Source organism: Ctenopharyngodon idella, chromosome 20 (genome assembly GCF_019924925.1).
Source record: "Ctenopharyngodon idella isolate HZGC_01 chromosome 20, HZGC01, whole genome shotgun sequence".
Lineage (NCBI taxonomy): Eukaryota > Metazoa > Chordata > Actinopteri > Cypriniformes > Xenocyprididae > Ctenopharyngodon > Ctenopharyngodon idella.
Window position 1 is genome coordinate 23,424,008 of NC_067239.1, and position 12,530 is coordinate 23,436,537.

The window sequence follows — 12,530 nt, forward strand, 5'->3', positions numbered from 1 at the left end:
TCGAGGGAGCAAGGGTCTGTTCATATAAACTTCCCTTGTTCAAAATGGCGGCAGGGATTCCCCCGAGGGGAAGTGCTTAGGGAAGTTCGCGAGTGCATGTCTAAAAGTGGAGTGGAACACAGCCATAGGCCACTAGTGTTAAAGGGTTAGTTCACCCAAAAATGAAAATTCTGTCATTTATTACTCACGCTCATGCCGTTCCAGACCTGTAAGACCTTTGTTAATCTTCGGAACGCAAATTGAGATATTTTTGTTTAAATCCGATGGCTCCGTGAGGCCTACATAGGGAGCACTGACATTTCCTCTCTCAAGATCCATAAAGGTACTAAAAACATATTTAAATCAGTTCATGTGAGTACAGTGGTTCAATATTAATATTATAAAGCGACGAGAAAAAAAAAAAAAAAACTAATTATTTAGTGATGGCCGATTTCAAAACACTGCTTCAGGAAGCTTCGGACCGTAATGAATCGCTGGCCAAAGTCACGTGATTTCAGCAGTTTGGCAACATGATTCGACACACTGATTCATTATGCTCCGAATCTTTTTGAAGTAGTGTTTTGAAATCGGCCATCACTAAATAAGTCTTAAGTATTTTTTTTTGGCGCACCAAAAATATTCTCGTCGCTGTGTAATATTAATATTGAACCACTGTACTCACATGAACTGATTTAAATATGTTTTTAGTACCTTTATGGATCTTGAGAGAGGAAATGTCATTGCTCCCTATGTAGGCCTCACTGAGCCATCGGATTTAAACAAAAATATCTTCATGTGTGTTCCGAAGATCAACGAAGGTCTTACGGGTGTAAAACGGCACGAAGGTGAGTAATTAATGACAGAATTTTCATTTTTGGGTGAACTAACCCTTTAAATGGGTAGTATTGACGAATGCGGAAGTGCAGAGAATAGATCAAAATCTAAATCGGTCACGAATTAGAAGTCGAAAACGAGAGATGTCGGAGGATTTCGATATAAGAAAAGAGGAGCTTGAGTTTGTTGTCCAGCCCTATTTGTTTGAACCCCAACGGCGTCTACTCTCACCTAATCTTACGCTGCTCCCACATTCCTACGTCAGTGTTTCCCAACCAGTGTGCCGTGACAGGTTGTCAAGTGTGCTGTGGAAAATTACTAAATGGCAATAAATAAATAAATAAATAAATTAAATTAAATGAATGTTATACAGTTATCGTCGCCGTCAGGCGGAAACCTCGTATCTCTATATCAAAGCCACTGGAAGGCAAGCCTGCAACCTTTAGCCAAAAAAGCGTAACGGCTAATGCTAACGCTCCGGTTCTGGAGGTTAGTGATGTGACATTTGAACCGAGGCTTCGGAGCTTGTGCCAAGCATAAACGGGCGTGCCAGATGAAGCCTCGATTGATTCGAGGCTTGTGTTGGTAGCGTAGAAATCACGTGACCAATGACAAACGAAACATCACTTTCTGTCCAATCACGTGCGCGATTCACTTTGAGTGTCGGAGTGTTCAAATCCCCAGATCTTAGTTTACGAGTCATTCAGACTTATTCAATTACATTTTTTAAATACGCAGTCATACAAGTAATATGAAGAATATCAATTATTTCAGGAAAATAAAATATTTCCCATATGCAATATTGGGTGTACATTATTCTTCTATTACATCATATTGATATTCATAGTGGCATTAAAGTTCACAGTTTAATGGGTAAATTAATTTATCACAGAGAAAAATTCAACACACACGCACTGTTAGGCTTTTATTTGAGCACATAACATGAAAATATCTATGAAATGTGTAATGGCTGCTGTCTCGCTTCGTCCGACGAAGCTTCTTTCATAGGGTTTTGGCTGTTTTATTTTTTACTAAACACCAGATGGCGCTGGTTTCGACACTCTCGAAACTTTGAATCTTTTCCCGAAACAATGAGGGGAAAGTCTCAGTGCTTCATGAGGCTTCATTTGCCCATCACTACAGGCAGGTGTTTTGGAGCTAAATTCTACAGGACAGCGGCCCTCCAGGACTGAGTTTGGACACTCCTGCTTGATACACACCACTTAAACCTAAAATAATCATTCATTAAGTTCGAAAAGGTTACAAATCTCGTATCATAAAAGCATTCTTAGCCGAGGTGCAAGTATATTTAACCACTTACATGACAGTCGAACGCACGATCGCTGTCCAGCACTCTTCTTCGTGAGCATTTAAGTGTGTGGTTAAAAACTAACCTAGAGCGCCATCTGCTGTTAAAACTAAGCGCACACTCGATTCAACAGAGAAAATATCAGGATCGATCTAGATTCATTTTATCGTTCGAGAATCGATGTATTGTCCCAGCCCTAACACATGAACATGTTTTACATATAAAGCCACAACATAGACTTTGATGACACAGTGTTTAATTATTTAAAATCTATTTATGGGGTTTCCACCCGACAGCGACCATATATAAATTATTTTTTTCATTATCACCAACAACATCAGATAGCTACCTATATATGATCTAATTGTGTTCCTACCTGACTTAAGCTAAAGTTTCACATTAAATGTGAGTACTACTTTTAATATAATATCCAGTTTTAATATGCCATTTGAAGCAATGCATGTTTGTGCAATTTTTGTTGTTTTAGTGCATAGTGGTGTGCTGTGGGAGTTAATCAAAACTTATCAAAACTGTGCCATGGCATAAAAAAAGGTTGGGAAACACTGCCCTACATCATACGTTGGGTCAGAGGTCACTCTTCCGCTGGAACTCGACTTGCGTACGGCTGTTACCAAAAGACAGTGATTATAGTTTAGAAAGTTTTAAATATGGCTATTTTTCTTACAAAAACCCATTGCTTTGCTTCAGAACGCATTTATTAACTCACTGGATGAATACTTTTATGATGGATGGAACTTAAAAAAACTCCATTTAATCCCATAACAAAGCTGGGAAGAGCCAGGATATTTTTAATATCAACATTCAAATACTGGTACTGTTGGCTGTTAGCTGTCTGCAACGTGCTTTCAGAAAACCTCCACCTTCCTCAGCTCCACCTGTATAGATCTGCTATGTGGGTTATTTCATGTATGTTATATGTGCAGCAGCAGCATGTCATACATGCTCACTCACAGCAATGTCTGTGAATGTATTGGTAGTAGCAAGTCTCGGTACTTTCTCTTAGGGATGCACCGATCCGATACTCAGATCGGGTATCGGCTCCGATACTGCCATTTTTGCCGGATTTTGCCCTTTTTTTTTTTGCCATTTTTGCTATAATGCGGAGCGCTGCCACTGCGCGCTGTGACTCCATAATGCTTCAAGCACATCATTTCCCAGGTATCGGAATCGGTATCGGAAGTAAAAAAGGCGGATCGGTGCATCCCTACTTTCTCTGCAGCAGCGTAGCAGATCTATTCTGCCAAGACCAAATACGTTAACATTGCCATATCCATAACCGTGCCTGATATAATGTTAAAACCTACAGTAAATCTATTTTGTATCTTAAAATGATCCGCAGCACTATAATAATACATGCCCATGAGGACTAAAAGTCAATAAAACACCCATATTTACATAATTGATCATAATTGATGTTCTTAAATAGCTTTTCACCATAAATTATAAGGTGACTCATAATTTTTACTTAAATACTGTATATTTTAATGTAAACATGCATATATTGTCTTTTTAAAATTTTCACTGTAAATTATATGCAAATTCATACTTTTAAGTGTACATGTTAAGGTAACTTACAGTATACTTATTAGAATTTTTTTTTTTTTTTTTTTTTTTTACTGTAGCATTTTTAACATAAACATTAATACAGCTTTATTGGGTGCATTTGCAGTTGGCTTGTTTAGTCATGATTCTTACCGCTCTCCAGCACACACATCTCTCCATCGCTCGGAATGCCACTGATACATCCACATGAGCCCAAACTGATGGCATCACAGGCATCATATGTCCTGCAGTTGTTGTATGTCCATGCATAACCATCTTCACATACGCACTGGTAATCGGTCACATTTGGCTGGCACGCTAATGTAAATATAATAAAACTGGTTATCAACAGAATGTTTACACAACATTAAAGAAAATGAAGCAGTATGAATGACGTAAATTGCTTTTGATCACCAGTTTAACAGGCTCACCTGTTGTGATGTTTGCAGCTGTAAGTTCAGTATTGTTGTCCAATTGAAGAGGAAACATGATGGAGGCCAATGACGCTCTGATCTGTTCAATCACCACAGCTTGGGATGCATTCACTTCCACAACCACAATGAACTCCAATAGCTCTATACATAAGAGAAAATGAATGAGATTTTAATAATAATGTGGTCATAAGGAGGCCTGTACTCCTTGAAGTAAAGGACAAAACAAAACCATTGACAGTGTAAAAAAATAAAACATATTAAGTTAATGTGTCTGGATTTTTATATCAAACAATTATTATAACAGTGTGTGAGTAGAGGACAAAACCGTGAATCAGACCTGCGCTTCTTGGTAATCTATGATGCAGTTGCCCATCTATGTAGCTAAACTGGAAAAATAAAATAACACAAAAATACATATTTATTTTTTTATTTATAAAAATGTATCATGTGAGTTAATCATGTGACCATGGCAGGGTTATTATCATTAACTAAAACTATTATATACATTTCTGTTAATAGAAATAAAGCTGAAATAAAATAAAACATAATTTAGTTTAATGAGAAAATTAGAAATGTTTCCTTGGCAATAAACTGGTTGAAATTTTTCAAATGAATTAATATATATATAATATATAATACTAAAATTATTAACTGGAAATAAATAAAAACTAACACTAACTAAAACTAAATCTAAACAAAAAATAAAATAAACCTAAATAGCACAATAATAAAAATAATAATAATAATAAAATGACAAAGTGCATAACAAAATTACTAAAATTATAAAAATAAAAGCAAATTCAAAATATGAATATACCTATAATAAAACTAAAATAACACTGGACCATGGCTCCATACAATAAATTAGTGTTTTTTGCTATAAATTTCATCTTAAACATTTTAAAATTGTAATGGTTACAAAATATTTCATTCTTAATGAAAATTATATTATTGTAAGTTAATCTAAAAAAAGACAGGAATCTGTTGTTTTTCATGCATGATTTGTGTTTATGTTCCCGCAGTATAAATGAACCTTCCCCTACCTCTAAATCTATACTTGTTTCTGGGAAATCAAGTGTTTCCACAACACATTCATGTGTCAGCAGAACCGTCATTATGATTCCTGTGAAGTACTTTAATATTTGACCTGTATCTGAGAAATTGAGAAATGAAACATACACACATATATATTATATATATATATATATATATATATTAGCATATAAACAGATATCAGAAAAACATGTATTAGCGCAGTCTTGAAAAAGATAATGAAATACTGCAATGCAAATATCTAAACTTATAGTTTCGACAGTGAGGCCAAGAGCACCAAATGCGATCCATTTCAGTGGGATATTGTAAACAAAGCCAGATAATATTTGGCATTATATAAGATCTAAAACCTAAAGGCTCAACTGGTTTAGGATAATTGAGTACAATGTTTTGCATTACAGCATTTTTGTGACAAAAGCAGTTACAGTGAACCAAAGATAATTTATTTGATTTTACCTTGACCGGCCATGTTTCTCACTGATGTATGTTAGTCAGAATCACTTTAACATATTTCTTCAGTACAAAAGGCAATTATATGGCTCATCCAGATACCTTAAATCTGTAAAATAGGTAATTCTGTCACAGATAATCATTGGACAATGATAAGACTACATTTTGATTAAAGATGTTTAAGGTCTTTTGTAATGTCTCAAAACAATCATATTTTTGTGCTATTTGTCACAAGTCAGCAGAAATTGTCATGATAAAATGACTTTCAGTGACTTAGAAAATGTAATTCCTTAAAAATCAGAGGAACTATTTGTTTGATTGTTCTATCTATTAATTTTTTTTACAACAAATATTTACATTATAGGCTACATTAGGGTCAAATATTTCATAGAAGTACCCTGCAATTAATAGATAAAAATAAAATAAACAAAAGGATTATTTCTTTATAAATTACAATGACACAACCTGCAAGCACAAATAAGTATTGGTTGCGCACCAGTCAACTGCAATCACTCATCTGAATTTAGGTCAAATTTCTGCTCTTTTATATTAATAACAGATTCCAGAAATGACAACTTTCAAAAGTACAGCATTGAACAATACATCAAAGTCAAGGTAAGCATTTCTTTCAATGAATGTACATCAAAAAGGAAATTTAAAGCAGTTATACATTCAAAAGATTAAACAAGCTGATTTGTCACTCCTAGCTTACCTCTGGAAACAACCATGAAGAGATGCCGAACCTGTTTCTCAGGGTCTGAGATTTTGTTTCCTTGTCAGATGATCCACCTACAAAATCTTCCTGGAATTAACATGTCTTTGTGCAGGTCACCACTACAATGTGACTGCGTGTGGGTCACCTGCTAGACGAGTTTGATTCTCTCTATTATTTCCTTGTTCTCTTGTGTGAAGAGAACAGAAGTGGGCTGAGTTTTAAAAGAAACAGTGTAAGGTCTTATGGGCTACATTATCAGGAGTAAATCACATATTATATATACTCAGATATCCTTAGAAAAAAAAAAAATCCATTATTGGCATATTATGGAAATTTAAGAGAGTAGGCTGTTATAAATATAGTTACACACTTTATCAGGCCTTGTCTCTGACATTCGATCAACAAAGCAAAACGGTATCATATTTGAACTGCTGATAATAAATAGATTTTAATATCTCTTCAATCAACTCACTGTTTTACATTTGTATAAATATAAGAAAATGCATTTTCATGGGAGGAGTATAAAATATAGTATCGTCATTGCATAACTGTATGTACACTCCTATCATTATCTGTGAAACAGAACATTTGAGAGTTGTTATGCAGGATTCATCAGATTCCTTTACACTCAATGAACATTAGTTATACTGTTCCACTAAAGGATGGGGCCAACAAATTAGTAATCCTGAAGACATTTATAACTTTATTAACTTGTTCAGATGTGATTAATCAGGGCTGGAGCTAGTGTTGTCAAAAGTACCAGTACTTCGGTAGCCTACCAAGTCGGTTCTGAAATTTTGAAAATGTGACGATACCCGCATTTCTGTAGTAGGCCTACCGAGAATCCGGGTGTATTCGGTACCCACTGATAGGGCTGTGGCAGTATTTACTTGAATATGACACGAGTGAAGCACAAAGCTTTGTTTACAAAAGAAATAATAGGTTAGCAATTAAATGTGACATCGCAGCCATGGAAATATTTTGGTTCATGCCGAATGAGAGAGGTAGCCTACGTGAGTCCATAAATTTAAGCTTTGTAGCCTATTCTGTTTTGCGAATCGCGATCTGGTCACCCGATTAGCAGAGAATTTAACAATATTCCATTAGTTATTACACTGAACATGGAATCTCTGTTTCTTTTCCCAAATCTTCACTCACGAAGGGGATTATAAACGTTTCTTTCTTTCTTTCGCATTTAGGCCTATTATAGGCTATTCGCATTCTTTACTGTGGTAAAGTATAAAATCACCGTAGGACAGAAACCTTTTTGCTTGCGCGTCAATTTCTATTTAACACAGTTGGTGCTTGTTATTAGACTTCATAAGGCGCGTCAAGTTTATTTGTATAGCGCGTTTCACACAAGCTGGTGATTTTTACTTTCGCTTTTTTCTGGCAGCGGAAAATCAAACATAGCCTGAATGTCTTGCCCCTGCGGAGGATAAAACTCGCTCTTCAGACCTTTTACAACAAGTGTCAGTTGCTTGTAACATCAGGAGATAACATGAAGATATTATTAAAGAGAAATGGTCTCTTTCCTGCTCGTGTCCCACATCCCTCTCAAAGAGCAGAGCGGTAGGCTATATGACGCATCTTTGTGTGGAAATAAAACAAAACGAAGGTTTTTTTAAATAATATTTAACTTTCTTATTATTTAGGTTACCATTATTTACCGATATTTATTTCATAGTTTTACAGGCTGTGTAGTGTGTTGTTTCACTGACGGAATAGCTAAAATAAACACGCACGTCTGTTACCCCTGTTGAAAAAAAACAGCATATGCTGGTAAGGTAGGCTTTGAAGCTGGTATTCTGGTTTGAGCTGGTCCATGCTGGTCCAGGACCAGCTTAGGACCAGCATGGACCACCATAGGACCAGCTTAGGACCAGCACCAGCACAGGACCAGCATAAACCAGCTCAAACCAGCATACCAGCTTCAAAACCTACCTTAACGAGCATATGCTGGTTTTTTCAACAGTACAAAATGGATGTTTGAGCAATTTTTTTTTTATATATATATATATATTTCAAAATGTATTTAATTGAGGTAGCCTACATATACACACACAAACATACACACAAGCTCCAAATCATAAACATGTTTTTAAAATAGGCTATATAAAATAGTAAAAGAGTTCCAACAGATTTTGTTGTGGTACCGAAATTGGTACCGAGAACCGTAAAATTTTCATAGTATTGGTACCGTGACAACACTAGCTGGAGCTAAACTTTGGGCCTGATTGATGTGTGTGTGTGTGTGTGTGTATATATATATAATTATATATATATATATATATATATATATATATATATATATATATATGATAATAAGTATTATGTAAGTAAGACAATGGCCCGGTTTCACAGACTGGACTTAGATTAAGCTAGGATTAGGCCTTAGTTCAGTTAGGACATTTAAGTGGCTTTTTTAAACTTGCCTTAATAAAAAAAAAAAAAACAGCTAAAACATGCATTTTAGTCTGGGGATAGGCTTAAACCTTGTCTTTCAAACCGGGGGAATACATATTAACTGAATTACATATGCACATGAAAAACAGTAAAGCAATGAGTATTTGTTCATTTTAAAGATCCAAAAATAATTCTTTCAATTTAAAGGTAAACTATGTAACTTATTTTGTTCAAAATTAACAACATTTAAATAATGAGGGGAATCACCTGTTTTGAAACTCCTTTTCAGAGATGGCGAGAACTGAGGGATTAGAAATGTTGTAAAAGTGACAAGGAGATGGTATTTTTATTACTCAACGGGTGAGTAAGGTATTTTATTGAACAGATAAATTGCCCTGTGTAGCTCTTTAACAGAGTTCACTGTAAAGCATTATCTGTTGTAAAGGGTCATTTCATTATGGCTGTTATAGTGCTGCACTGGAATTTACTTTCAAAGAAGTACTGTCTATTAATGGCTATAGCTACAGTAACATCTTCAGCTAGTCAGCTTGAGATCCTTTCCCATCTAAACTGGTTATTTTATCTCTTATTCCTAGTAATGAATGTTTTATGAGCAGTAGGATAACCATATTCATCTGCACAGTCATGCAGAGCCAAAGCACAACCAAAACAATGTTCTTCCACAAAATGCACGAAGTTTTGCTTTTTAACCACTAGAGGGCCAAAAGCTACATAGTGTACCTTTAACTCGTAATCTGTAAAAATGATTTTGCTCAAAATGAAAGTAAGAAAGTATGATTTTGCTTAAAATGAAAGTATGAAGAGGATAGCATAACAAAATAAAGCCCTTGCGCAGCTGACAGTGTTGGTTTTGCTAAGCTGGTAGCAAAGATAAGACAAAAATCTTGACTGACAGCATTCTTATTTTCAAACTGTGATCATTTTTCATATGTAACAGAGCAACATTGTATAACCCGGATGGTTATAATGTTCCTCTGAAAACAAACAAAGCTGACAAATCTGCCAAAGAAAAACAGCTGTTTTTTTGTTTATTATTTTTGTGTGTGTTTGTTTTTGTTCTAAACTGGCATGAAGTTTGTAGGACCTATCATTTTTACACTGTAAAACATTTTCAGCTGGTTAAACTGCCTTAAAAATGTGAGTAAACTCAATTAAACATGAGTTAACTCAACTTGAAGATAAACTTTGTTTCAACTCACAAATAGTCAAGACAATGGATTACTTTAAGATTAATTTTTAAAAACTTATGAACAAGTTTATAAGTTTTTAATAAAGTAAACTTAAAGTAATCCATTGTCTTGACTATTTATGAGATTCATTAAAGGGTTAGTTTACCCAAAAATGAAAATTCTGTCATTAATTACTCACCCTCATGTTGTTCCACACCTGTAAGACCTTCGTTCATCTTCAGGACACAAATTAAGATATTTTTGATAAAATCTGATGGCTTGTGAAGCCTGCATTGAGAGCAAGTTAATTTAGACTTTCAAACGCCCAGAAAAATACTAAAGATAAAACAGTTCATGTGACAACAGTGGTTCAACCTTATTGTTATGAAGCACCGAGAATACTTTTCATGCACCAAGAAACAAAATAACAACTTTATTCAACAATATCTAGTGATGGGCGATTTCAAAACACTGCTTCATGAAGCTTCGAAGCTTTACGAATCTTTTGTTTGGAATCAGTGGTTCGGAGCGTATATCAAACAATCTCAAACTGCCAAAGTCACATGATTTCAGCAAACAAGGCTTCGTTACGTCATAAGTGTTTCGAAATTTCAATGGTTCACGTGACTTTGGCAGTGCTCCGAACCACTGATTTGAAACAAAAGATTCGTAAAGCTTCGAAGCTTCATGAAGCAGTGTTTTGAAATCGCCCACTGACGACTGCTTCTTCAACCTAAATGCGTTCAACGAGGGATTCGCAATCCGGTTGTTATTGAAGGATGGGTCAGTACCCAGTTTATTTGGACCAGCTTCATCCTCCTCCAAATTACAATCTAAGCATGATTAATAATTGTTGCTGTTATATTCTCTTTATCATGCACAATACGTATTTGTGTAGTTGTGTGTGTTGTGTACGCTCCTCGCAGCTTGTAGGTCTCCGGCTAACCAGCTAACAGTCAAATGTTTGTCATTGTTATTACTTGGAGTTATAATAAAGAATAGAGCAATACGTTGCAGTACAACTGCAGTGCTTTATCAATACGTTTCTGCGTTGGGCTAATGCATATACCATGACTGTTTGAATGTTTACCACTGAGCTGTGGGCTAGGTTTGCTAACATAAACACAAAACAACTTCCTCTCTGAGTCTTTATTTTTAGAACAGAGCGGAGCACCATCATTATTATAATACAATGTAAGTGCTGCAAGCACTGCATACTGTACTCCGTGTTAACCAGCAGAAGTCATCTGACAAATCACCACAGATTAGCGTGACACAAACGAGGGGTTTGGAAAAATGAATCGTTGAGTGAATCGTTTGGGAGTTGTTGAGTAATTAAGGTAAAAATAAATGCATATTATAAGACAATGAAAGTGTTTTTTGACCTTGCATGCTTGTAAACCTGTTGTTGGGGACTCTCAAAACAAAAATAGGAAGCTTTTAAATGCCATAATAGGGGTACTTTAACGGTGACCGCACAAGGACATTCTCAACCGAATGCTTAATTCAGGAGTCACCATGGAAACATACTACTACTTTCTTCTACTTTTATTTAATAATAATATAAATAAATATATTTACATTCTTAGTGCATATTGCCACCTACGGGGCAGTTGTCCAATCATTTTTAATCTTATCTTTTAATCGAACGGCGGCTCAGTATTGGCCGCGTTCAGACATAAACACTGAAGCTCTGCAACGAAAATAGCGTAGCAGTATGATAGAGGACAGACGTATTTGTCGAATAAAGTTGCTATTTTTGTTTTGTTTTTGCGCACAAAAAGTATTCTCGTCGCTTCATAATATTGGGGTTGAACCACTGTAGTCGCGTCGACGATTTTAATGATGTCTTTTGTACCTTTTTGGACCTCAAAAGGTGCAATGTTGTTGCTGCCTATGTGTGGATCAGATACCCTCGGATTTCATCAAAAATATCTTAATTTGTGTTCCAAAGACAAATGAAGGTCTTTGGTGTTTGGGACGACATGAGTGTGAGTACTTAATGACATTTTTGGGTGAACTTCAGGAATCATGCAGTAGAAACACCTGGGAGACACCTGCTACAATCGACCAACGATAGCCTACAGCAAATGTGTGTTAACTTAAAAACCATCACTGTGAAAACTTGCAACATAATAGACATTCAAATAACACTGAAAAGGAATCTGTCTTATTTCTAGCATCACCTCTGAAAATGCCTCCTGTGAACTTGAGCCGAACCCGTTTTTGTTCAGCAGTTTAATTGCTTTTTCACCGCAGGCAAAAGCTGATTAAGAATGGTTGCTTTGTAAATGAACAACAGCAAAAATATTTGAAGAGTAGCCTACATGCCTGGCAGTCATCAGCATTAGCTTTACGAAGCTCCGTTGCTCTTGTATTGCATTGAGCCTACATTCATAGAAATTATTTCTGTAATTTGTATGACATTTGATAAAATTAGTTAATTTTAAACATTTAAATCTTTTTTTTTTTTTTTTTTTTTCAATTTCTCACTCGACAACACATTAAGGAGAGTGTTGCTGCCCCCTGCTGTCTGCCCTGAGTTACAGAAGCTGTAATTGCCTGTTATTTAGATGATAGTCTCCAGCCTGACCCAG

General features: G+C 35.5%; 1 long non-coding RNA gene across 1 annotated transcript in view; it reads left to right on the forward strand.

Moving 5' to 3' along the window:
* LOC127502049 (uncharacterized) overlaps window positions 1–12,530 on the forward strand; it is a 27,718-nt gene continuing 15,188 nt past the window's right edge. The window contains exon 1 of the long non-coding RNA XR_007926772.1: window positions 1–824. This is a non-coding gene — a long non-coding RNA (uncharacterized LOC127502049). The remainder of the gene's footprint in view (window positions 825–12,530) is intronic.